Below are 12398 nucleotides of genomic sequence, written 5' to 3' on the forward strand. Positions count from 1 at the left end.
TGCAGTGACAAAAACCTTGATTCCAAGGCGCTTTGCAATCTGTATAGCAAATGTGCCAATTCCACTTGATCCACTATGGATCTGCATACGACTGGAGATAGGTCGACAGAAAAAAAACAAAGGCATGAAAATTCCGTTCCAGTTCAATTCTCACAACACCAAATTATGCACCTCTTTTTGCATAGAAGTGATTACTAAATCCTTCCATACTCCATTCGAGTAGCACCATTCAATACTTTGTTATTTTCCAGTTAGTCAAAGCATGTCAATTTGGTGATGACTAAGGAAGATTCACGTTCTTCAATCCTAACAAAAAAATTAGCCAGAGAGATTTTCTTAAAGGGAAGGGATTCACCTGGGGAGATGGCTGGTCATGAAGACGTGCAGGCCAACTCGGGCAAGCCGGCGGCATCGATCAGTGACACCCTCTCTAGCACCGGGAGCAACAGCCTCGGCGGCACCACCACCTTCTCCGTGTGCCTGCGTAAGCAACAAGAGCAGCTGCATGACCTCAAGCCAATACACAATATTTCATGAAATCAATCAATCAATCAGTACACAATATTCTCTTAGTTGTCCCAATCAATCAGGAATTGTGTACCTTTTGAACAATTATAGGAAAATCCTCTTCTAGCCACTTTGTATCTTTGATGACTTCTTTTACTGGCCTCTCATTAATTTTGGCATTCAAGAAATTAGGAACCTACTCAAGTGGAAATCATCAAATCAGTACTCCAAAGCACTACCAACAGAGTAGCCATGTTTGTAATCATATCTTCACCTGAGTTGTTGAATGGTTTCCCCAAATAGTCATATTTGTCACTCTGTCATAAAACACGCCAGCTTTTAATGCTAGCAGCAAAAACATTGTCAATGACAGATTAGTCTTGTCTTCTGTTGAAATAAAATAACTGAAACATATCAGAAATAATTAAGATTCATTGAGAGTATAACACGACAAGCAAATGGCAGTGCCTGGTCCTTTCAACTATAAACTGGTCTATTATTTTTTTACTGATGACACAAGTCATAAGTATCTTTTGCAGCTAGATGAACATACACAAGTTATCTGATGGCCTACATATGACAAAAAAATTAACATATGGAAGAAAAATTAACATTATGACCAAGGCAGAATAAAAGGACTGGAACTTGTAGTTTTGGGGAACCTGGCTGGCAAAGACTAATGCAAACTTTATCCATGACCATAGGATAAAGTTGGCAGTGGATAAATTTAAGAGATAACAGAGTCTTTGCATGGTAGCTCAGAAGTAGGTATACACCATTAACCTGTCCATGGAAATTGATAAGCGCATGATTATTTGAAACAAGTGTATGATCATTGGTCACATAGCTGACACAAATTTGATTTTTAAAAAATGGAGGGATATTAGGAGATAAAGTTTCAGTTTTTTTGTCACACCTAACCTTCTAATTGAGCCAGAGCAAGAGCAGAGCATGAGAGACCTTGAAGAGTCGGAGAGGAGCGGTGCTCTTGTCTTGTAGGTGGTGCTGACCTCCATTTCCAAATCCAGCAATCTCCTCTCTTGTCTCCTCACTGAAGAAACCAACATGGCCATGTAAATGCTTCAGTTTTGAGAATTAGTGCACATGAACTGTACATACCCGTTTACGAGGAGGTGTTGTACTTGCCTTTGAATCTCTTTTGTCTCATCAGGGTTGACACGGTAAGGTGCCTTGTTGAGGAGAGGTGCGCCGGGGATGAGGTTGATGTGATGCTGAATTCCACGCAAAGGAGCCAGAGGTAGCTCATCAGGAAAAACATCCTCGAATTCCTGTAATAATTGAGACAAAACCAAAGGTAGATGTTGTGAAGTATTAGTCATCACCTACTCATCTTTGCACACAAGTACAAAGTGCAGAACACTCGATGGGCTCTCACTCACATCCCTCATGTCTCTTTTGGTGGCTAGGAGAACTAACTTTTCTTGTCGGTCATCGTGTAGTCACTTATCTTTGGCTTGTGGCGCTCACTCTATTTTGGGCGGTTCACTCTCTCACTAGTCTCTCCACTATGGCTTGATGCTTGCTTGTCGGTGATCACTTGACCTAGCACGTACTCCTTGCCCTTCTTTTTAAGCTATGGTGATTGGTTCATCTATTGTGGATGACACCGCAGTCGAATTGCCAAGATCTTCCTAGGAGGAGATGGCACACACACATAGGAACCACATCACACTCCAATGTGCCTTCATAGGTGTCAATCTTGAAGGAAACTTGAACTATGTGCTCCACTTGAATGGCGCCAGAGTCACGTAACCATTGGACCTTGTAGGGGTTAGGGTGCTTCTTCTTGACCAATTGTAGCTTGGAGCATAATTCATCACTTGGAAAATTGTGGCAACTTCCACCGTCGATGATCACCTTGACGGAACGTCCTTGGATGCCTGCTTTTGTATGGAAGATATGACACTTTTGGTTGTCATATTGTTGTTGTTGAAGTGTTAAGATCTTGGAGACAACTAGAGCGGGGCTCGAATCATTGTCACAAAAGACATGGGCATCTTAATCTTCATTCACTTGGCGGGGCATGTCCACGTGGTCTAATGCGTCCATTTCTTCATTGCTCATGGAGTCATATGTACCATCATAATTGGTGATCATAGTGCGCCGCGTGGGACACTCAAACGTCTTGTGACTCGGCCTTTGCAAGTGAAGGATTGGATGGAACTTGTCTTGACAGTTGCATTCGTTGGAGTTGTAGATGAGGGAGTTCTCGACTTGTAGTTGCTTGTAGGAGGACGACTCGAAGATGTTGGAGTTTTCTTGGAGCTTGACTTTTCTCCGGTGCTTGGCAAAACTAGAGTCATAGTAGAAGGCGTCGTAGTTGTGGAAACTTGAGTATATGAGCCATAGGTCTTGGAAGAATACTTGGAGTACTTGAAGTCATCTTGCACTTGGTGTCCGCCTTGGTCGCTTGGTGCACTAGTGATACGTCTCCAACATATCTATAATTTTTGATTGTTTCATGCTATTATATTACAAATCTTAGACACTTTTTTATAAAATCTGCTATAATTTTTGGGAACTAAGCTATTAACCCAGTGCCTAGTGGCAGCTGCTGTTTTCTGCTTGTTTTTAGTTTTCTAGAAAATTAGTACCAAACGGAGTCCAAACGCTATGTAACTTTTTGACTTTTCCCCGGATATAAGAGACCCTAGAGGCTTCAGGAGAAGACCAGACGTAAAGCAAGGAGACGACAAGGCAACAAGGTGTGCCCTGGGGGGGGGTAGGTGCACCCTGTTACCTTGTGGGCCCCATGTGGCTCTGCCCGACCTAATAACACTTCTATAAATTCTTAAATATTGAGAAAACCCTAGAGAGCCACCCGAAACAATTTTTCCGCCGCCACAATCTTCTATTCTTCCACGATCCCATTTGGAGGACTTTTTCGGCACTCTACCGGAGGGGGAATCGATCACGTAAGGCCTCTACATCAATATTGCTGCCTTCTGATGATGTATGTGTAGTTTACCACAGACTTACAGGTCCATAGCTAGTAGCTAGATGGCTTCTCTCTCTTTGATCTCCAATTCCATGTTCTCCATGATCTCCATGGAGTATTATCCAATGTAATCTTCTTTTATAGTGTGTTTATTGGGATCCGATGAATTGTGGGTTTATGATCATATTATTCATTGAAAGTAATTGAGTCTTTTTTGAAATTTATTATGGATAATTGTTAGAGCTTTGTATTCTCTCTGATCCATCCATTTGCTTTGGCCAACTAGATTGATTTATCTTTAGCGGGAGAGGTGCTTTGTAGTGGGTTCAACCTTGCAGTGTCTTCACCTCATGACAGAAGGGGTAGCGAGGCCCATATTTGTATTGTTGCCATTAAGGGTAGGGTTCAATCATATTGCTTGGTTTTATTCTATCTCCATCATGTCATCTTGCTTAAAGCGTTACTCTGTTGGTCATGAACTTAATACCATAGATGCATGTAGGAGTTGGCCGATTGGTGGAGAAATAGTAGTAGATGCAGGCAGGAGCCGGTCTACTTGTCACGGACGTGATGCCTATACACATGATCATTGCCATGAATAACATCATAACTATGCACTTTTCAATTTCCCAACAGTAATTGGTTTACCCACCGTATGCTATGTTCCGAGGGAGAAGCCTCTAGTGAAAACTATGGCCCCTAGGTCTACTTTTATCATATTACAAAAACGAAAAATACCTTGCTACAATTTATTTACTTTTATTTTGTTTTGCAACACACACACACACACACACACACACACACACACACACACACACACACACACACACACACACACACACACACACACACATATATTGTGTGTGTAGATGCTATTCACTAGGCTTTATGTGACTATCCTATTGGTTCGATAACCTTGGTTCTCATCGAGGGAAAGATTTATCAGCTACTATATTACTTCACCCTTCCTCTTCGGGGAAAATCCCAATGCAGCTCACAAGTAACAGAAAGAATTTTTGGCGTCATTGCTAGGGGGACATCATCAAGACCTACAAGTACCTTCATTTACATTATCATTTACTCGCTCTACCTTTTATTTTCTTTTATTATTCTTGTTATAAAAATAAAAAATACAAAAATATTTTACTTTGTTAGTTTGCTTGCTTGAAGTTGCTATCACGTCTGAATTTGTTATCGCTAAGGGTGAGAGTAAGGATAGCAAGACTCATGAAAATGAAACTCCCATGAATTTGGACACTAAAACTTTTGTGACGGGAAGTGTGAATATTATAGGAAAAAGTGTTATCCAAGAATTTTTTACTTGTACGGGAAAGTGTTATCCAAGAATATCTAGGAATTACACCTTTAAAGGTGGTTTTGATGGGCTTGATCCTTGAGGAGTCGATGCCCATTTTGCGCACTGTGTCCTGATAAAGCAGGTTCAGGCTGCTGCCGCCATCCATAAGGACTCGCGAGAGGTGAAACCCGTCGATGATTGGGTCTAAGACCAATGCGGCTGAGCCGCCGTGACGGATGCTAGTAGGATGATCCCTACGATCAAAGGTGATCGGACAAGCTGACCATGGGTTGAACTTGGGGGCGACTGGCTCCATCGCGTAGACATCCCGTAGTGCCCTCTTCCGTTCCTACTTGGGGATGTGAGTGGCGTAGATCATGTTGACCGTTTTCACCTGGGGGGAAATTTCTTCTGTCCCCCGTGTTCGGACACCGGGGGTCCTCGTCATCGTTGCTGTGCAGCCCCTTGTCCTTGTTTTCGGTGTTTATTTTGCCAGCCTGTTTGAATACCCAGCAGTCTCTGTTGGTGTGGTTGGCTGGCTTGTCCGAGGTGCCATGAATTTGGCACGAGCGCTCCAGTATACGGTCCAGACTGGACGGTCCCTGATTGTTTCTTTTGAACGACTTCTTCCGCTGACCGGACTTGGATCCGCTGAATCCGGCGTTTACTGCCGTGTCTTCAGTGTTGTCGCTGTTGTTCCGTCGCTTATGTCTGTTGTGTCGTGGCTTGCCATTATTGTCGCGGACATCCTAAGTGCCGGAATGTGGCGTGGTGCCGCTGCGGGCCAACCAGCTCTCCTCGCCCGCGCAAAAGCGGGTCATTAGTGTTGTGAGAGCTGCCATGGACTTGGGTTTTTCCTGGCCGAGGTGTCGAGCAAGCCACTCGTCACGGATATTATGCTTAAAAGCCGCCAGGGCTTCGGCGTCTGGACAGTCAACTATTTGGTTCTTTTTAGTTAGGAACCGAGTCCAGAATTTCCTGGCTGACTCTCCGGGCTGTTGAGTAATGTGGCTCAGGTCATTAGCGTCCGGTGGTTGCACATATGTTCCCTGGAAGTTGTCGAGGAATGCGTCTTCCAGGTTTTCCCAACTGCCAATGGAATTTGCTGGCAGGCTATTTAGCCAGTGCCAGGCTGGTCGTTTGAGTTTAAGGGGAAGATACTTGATGGCGTGTAGATCGTCGTTGTGGGCCATGTGAATGTGGAGAAGGAAATCTTCGATCCATACTGCGGGGTCTGTTGTGCCATCGTATGATTCGATGTTTACGGGTTTGAACCATTATGGGAATTCATGATCCATCACTTCATCAGTGAAGCAGAGGGGGTGTGCGGCGCCTCTGTGCCGGGCTATGTGGCTACGCAGTTCGAATTGGTCTGGGTTGCTGTGTTCGGCCCGAGCGGACTTGTTGATAATGTATCCGGCGTGACGGTCATCGTCGCGCGCTGGGGCACGCCCCCATGATCCATAGATCGATCTTGGCTGTCCTGCTTTGTTTTCCAGTATATCTTGCAGGTCTTGCCTGTTGCCCTGGGCCGTAGTGTATTGGCATGGGGGTGCGGGCTGGTATTCAGGGTGATATCCTGTTTTATCCCGGCCACGGGGTGCCCGGTCGGCCGTTTGGCGCTCGAGTCCATATTCCTTGGCTGCCAGGACTTCAGTCCATCTATCTGTGTGCAGGTCTTGATCAGCCTGGAGTTGCTGCTTCTTCTTCTTCAGGCTCCTTGCAGTGGCAATAAGCCGGTGCTTGAAGCGCTCCTGCTCCACGAGATCCTCAGGCACGCGGAACTCGTCATCGCCGAGGCTAATCTCGTCTTCGGCGGGGGGCATATAATTGTCCTCCTCCGGATATCCGTCAGTCGCCTGTTCGTCTGGGCTGACCTGCTCATCTTCCTGTTCGGCCTGCTCGAAGGCGGTCTGGTCAGGGTTGTATTCCTCTTCGGCACCATCCGGATTGCTTTCCTCTTCGGGGCCGGTATTGCTGTGGCAGGGCTTGGAGCGGCGCCGACGACGCCCATGCTTTGCTTTTCTCCCTAAGGGGTTATCCTCCGTTGCCTCGTCGCCATTGGTTTCCTTTGGAGTGTCCACCATGTATATATCATATGAGGAGGTGGCCGTCCACCGCCCTGTGAGCGGTGGCTCCTATAATTCTCCTACATCATCGTCCATACCGTCGATGTCTTCGGAGTCGAAGTCAAGCACGTCGGTTAAATCATCAACCGTGGCAATGAAGTGGGTGGTCGGTGGGCAGTGAATTCCTTTGTCGCCTGCTTCCCACTCAAGCCGGACATAGAGCCTCCTGACAAAGAGAGAGACATTAATGAGTTCAGCATGTCGCCAAAGGGCGAGTGCTAGAAGATATCCGCAGCGGTAAACTCCATTACCGGAGCCCAACCTGGCTCGACTAGCTCGAGGGTGTGCGGACCAGAACCAACAACTGGATGCGAGTTCGGGGGCCTGGGGTTACAGGCTTCCGCAGAGGTGAGACCTGTGTTCGGCTCCACCGCCGATGAGTGTGTGGCCTGCGGGGCGGGGTCCATCCCTCCGTCCTTAGGCAACGCAACCTGCTCCGGATTTAGATCTGGGGCTACTGCAGGGGTGATATCCCGAGCATCGTCCGACAGCAGGTCTAAGCCGTGCCCATCGTAACTATTCGATGCTCCTGGCGCAGGCCCAAATCCGTCGAAGATCAAGTCTCTGCGAATATCCTCCGTGTAGTTCAAGTTTCCGAACCTGACCTAGTGGCCGGGGGTGTAGCTATCGATCTGCTCCAGATGGCCGAGCGAATTGGCCCGCAGTGTGAAGCCGCCGAACACGAAGATCTATCCGGGGAGAAAAGTCTCCCCCTGGACCGTGTTGTTGATGATTGAAGGTGCCATCAAGCCCTGCAGCAACGACACAGAGGAACTCTCAATGAAAGCACAAATGTCGGTGTCAAAACCGGCGGATCTCGGGTAGGGGGTCCCGATCTGTGCGTCTAGGCTGATGGTAACAGGAAGCAAGGGACACAATGTTTACCCAGGTTCGGGCCCTCTCGATAGAGGTAAAACCCTACTTCCTGGTTGATTAATATTGAAGATATGGGTAGTACAAGAGTAGATCTACCACGAGATCGTAGAGGCTAAACCCTAGAAGCTAGCCTATGATGGTAGGATTGTAATTGTGATCGGCCTTCTAAGGACCAACCTCTCCGGTTTATATAGACAGCGAAGAGGGCTAGGGTTTACATGGAGCCGGTTACAAGGAAGGAAACACAATATCCGGATCGCCAGGCTTTCCTTCCACGCCAAGGAGAATCCCATCTGGACACGGGACGAAGTCTTGAGTCTTGTATCTTCACGCTTCAATAGTCCAGACGATGTATATAGTCTGGCTTTCCGGATACCCCCTAATCCAGGACTCCCTCAATCACCACCAAAGCAAAAGAAGAAGAAGAAGGCAAAAGCTTCAAACCATCTGCCCCTGCTGCACTAAAAGCTTCAACCAGGAAGCCACGGAATACTGCACCGCCTGAATCCAGTGTGCAGTATGAAGATTTATCTCGCGTGTCCAAGAGGACCAAGAAGCCATTGCCCAAGAAGGTCACTGGGCAACCCCTCACTCCTGTTGCCATTCTGTGCAACAAGGAAGACACAATTGATCTGTCCAACGATGAAGATCTTCGTGATGAAGCTCTTGAGATGCTGATCAAGAGTAAGCAAGAGGCGGAGATCTTTAGTGATCTTCCCCTCTTTGATGTTGACATCTTGAACAACTTCATTGATGAGTGGTTCGACGACCAGAACATCAGCATCGACACTTTTCAGCTGCCAGTGGGCATCAACGTTACATTCCACTCTGCAATTGCAAATGAGCTAGCCCTGGCACAGAAACTTGTCGAGCTCAAGAACAAAATTGACTATGAGAAGGCCCAATTTTAAGAAGAACATGCACAAGCTCAATGTGGCAGGTGTGCAAATCTTCAAGAAGATGCTAAATGACCTCAAGACTGAATTCCATAAGAAGTGTGAAGAAGCCAAAGGCTCTCGAGAACGCATGAAGTCTTATGCTCAGAAATGTGTGCAAGCACACAATGAAGCTGAAAAGAGGAAAGCTCTTGGGCGTCTTGGCATTGATTCCAGAATGGCTGCTAAGAAGAGTAAAAAGCATGTTGAAGCACATCCTGACACTGCAAGGCAGGGACAACCTAGCATAGTCTTCCCTGCCAGCATGACTGGCTCGAAGCCAAAGGTCCCTTCAGTTGCTTCTGAGCTCAATAAGACTAGGCATGCTGAAGCAGAAGCGAGGAAGAGGAAGCACAAGGATACATCTGATGATGCCCCTTCCAAGAAAAAGCTGAAGACTAAGGGATCTAAGACTTCAAAGAAAAAACGTGCTGCTGCCCCTGAGCCCCTTGTTGTTGATCCCATCTCGGTTGCATATCCCACCTCCGCAAATCACGAGCATTGTATCTTTGTCCATAAGCCTGCTCCCACAGAGGCACCTGAATATAAAGAAGTTCCAGTTGTTAACCCCAACGCAACTGAAGACATTGGTCATGAAGACAATGTAGTTGATGATGAAGTCCTTCCTCAGCTCGAGCACCAGTTGGTATCATCGCCTACCCAACAAGCAATGAATACATTAGCATTGGTCATCCATTGACGCCAATTGCTCAAGATGACTCCTAGGCTGAGCGCCAACAAGAAGATACCCCTATTCAAGATGAGACACCCCATACACCACCAGCTCAAGTTACCTATCCGGTACTTGATGACGACAATTACATGGAGACCACACCATCCCCAAAGGCGTCACCAACATTTCGCAGGCTTCGCAAAGGTGTCAAGCCATCTATCTCCATGTCCATCATCCCAGAAGAAGATTCACAACAATCCAGCTCAGTGACACGTCAAGTGTTCCCTGAAGAGAATCCTTCTGCGACTGTTCAAGCATCTGAAGCTAATGCTACTGAAGACATTCCGGCTGCATCAACCAAAGAAGAAAGAAGAGAAGAAATTGATAGAGAAGCCACACCCCCTGTTGTTGATCAAGTCATTCTTGAAGAGAATGTGATCGTGCCTGATGCTCCGGCAGTTGACCAAATGGAGGTTGAAAACAATGAGGCTGCCACCAACACTGCTACTGAAGCTAATGACCCTGTCTTGGCTGAAGACAATGTGGAGCCTGAAGCCAATGTGAATGTTGAAGCTGCTGTGATGCCGGTCCTCACTAACGGCGCTGTTCCTCCACCACGGCCTCACACCCTGGAAATGGCCTTCAATCATGAAGGGCAGCTGGTCACAGTTTGCTGGCCAATTATGATCCCCCTACCACTCCAGGACCACAATATGACAATCATGTGGAGCGTAGGCCTCAAGTTCAGAAGCCAAAGCCGCGTCTGCCAAGGCTTCCAAGTGCAGTCACTACACATGGATCTTTCAGCGTGCTCAGTTTCAGAGAAGACAATACATTCTTTGACAGTGCCAAGAACCCCTACAAGAAGCCTAGAATCTCATTGACAGATTTTGGAGCCACCAACAACGAAGCTATTACTCTTGCATTTTATAAAATCAAGACAAAATTTTTCCACATAGGCATCTGGATTGTGATGCTATGGCTGGGCTGCCATGTCTGGAAGAAGCCCTTGACTACTTCTGGGATGTTGGTCTTCTTGCATTTATCACTAATAAAAATCATTGGAATGAAGAGCTTCTACTGCAGTTCTATGCCACCTTACATATTCAAGGCTACAAAAGGGATCCAAAGACATGGATCCTTGAGTGGATGACAGGTAATGTGCATCATGAAGCCAAAGCTCAGGATATCATCGAGCTAACTTCCCTGCCCACTCCAGGTGAGCTATATGAACCTGTTTGTTCGCTTTATCAGAATGAACTGCAGAGCATATTTCAGAAGCCTGAGCCGAACATGAGCCAAATGCTTAGCATGATGAAGCCTTTGCCCCAAGATGCTGAATACCCAAAGGAATTCTTTGTTGAGGACCTCGAGTATCTGCCACGCGCAGTATATCACATTCTGAGGCATACTCTATGGACCATCAAAGGCTATTCATCTGAAGCCAAACTTGAAGGATCCATGAAGACTTTGGTGTTCTATATTGTCAATGGCATGAGATTCAACACTCAGGATTTTTTCATCAGACAACTTGCTGCTTCCGGGATTGATTTGTTTGGTCTGAAGTTCTATATTTGGGGGGTGATGTGGTTGATTAAGCTCCATTCCACTATTGACTATCGGCCCTCAGCACGCAATCACATTGTCTTCTTGCCAGAGGTTGATACGTTTTTTGAAGCCATCTACCCTGAGCCTGCAAAGAAGCCCCTCCATCTTTAGAATCCCGAGTTCCAGAGGTTAGCACAGCCCATTGAAGGTGTTCATGTGCCAAATGCTGCAACTCATACCTATCGTCGTGCAAACACTGAAGCTACTACAAGCACCATTGCCCAAAGGCCTCAGAAGTGTCCACGTGTTCTCAATGACTGTGAGCTTCTTGTGGCCTTACATCAGAAGCAGGACAAGCATCACGATTGGCTAAAGCGTCAGATGAAGAGTATCATGGTGGGTGTCAATCGCATTCACAACTTAGCCACCAAGAATTCGTTTGTTGCTCATGAAGCTTGTCGCCATTCCTGGAAGAGTCTCACTTTACTCTGCACCAAAAATGAACTTCGCGCAAATGGCTTCACTGAACATTTCAAGTTTGACTCTAGGCCTCCTCAAACTGCAGGTTGGCATCGCACACCCTCCTTTGAAGATTCTGATTACTCATCCTCGGCTGCAACTGTTTTTGCGAGAGTCGTCGATGAAGAAGATGACGCCACTTCGCCTGCTCTCACTGCTCAGCATAATGATGCTGCACCAGGCCCATATGCACCACCAAAATCCAACGTCGACCCTGCTGCTCCAACTTCGTCTCCACCTGGGAACGAGTAGATACTGTATGTCTTCAAACCTTTTTGGTCCTTATTGACAAAAGGGGGAGAAGCATATGAGTTGATACTCTTCAAGCGGGTCTATATGGGTGGTTGCCTAATTTTTGTTAAGTACTTACAACTCTCTTCTGAAACTTTTTGGCTTTTGAGTTGTAACACTTAAACTTGATGGTCGTCTGCTATTTTTGCTGCCACTTTGTGATCCGATGATAAATTCCGCATGAACTCATTCTGCAGACGCCCATTTTCAACTATGCATATCATTATCTTCTTATATGCATGATGCATTGTCTTCACACCTTGAAGATGGCCTCCACAAAGCAAAACCTGCCATGTGCATTTGCATTCAAAAGCAAATCATTTATATGCACATCTTCAGGGGGAGCCTCGTCATATGTATGAAGACAATACTCACAACACTGAACTTTCACATACTTTTATCCCTGTTGAAAACTTCAACCAGTTTGTCATCAATCACCAAAAAGGGGGAGATTGTAAGTGCATCTAGTGCCACCCCTAGTTGGTTTTGGAGTGTTGACGACAAACGTGGTTGAGGGACTAATGTGTTTGTGAGAGTTGCAGGATAACACAAGTAGTGTCCCTCATTGATTCGGTTTACCTACCAGAGATGACCCCTAAAATGTTGGAAGACATTGAAGAAAATGGTGGATCGTGAAGACATTCACGATGAAGATTATGACGCG

This window comes from Triticum dicoccoides, chromosome 2B (genome assembly GCF_002162155.2).
Source record: "Triticum dicoccoides isolate Atlit2015 ecotype Zavitan chromosome 2B, WEW_v2.0, whole genome shotgun sequence".
Taxonomy (NCBI): domain Eukaryota; kingdom Viridiplantae; phylum Streptophyta; class Magnoliopsida; order Poales; family Poaceae; genus Triticum; species Triticum dicoccoides.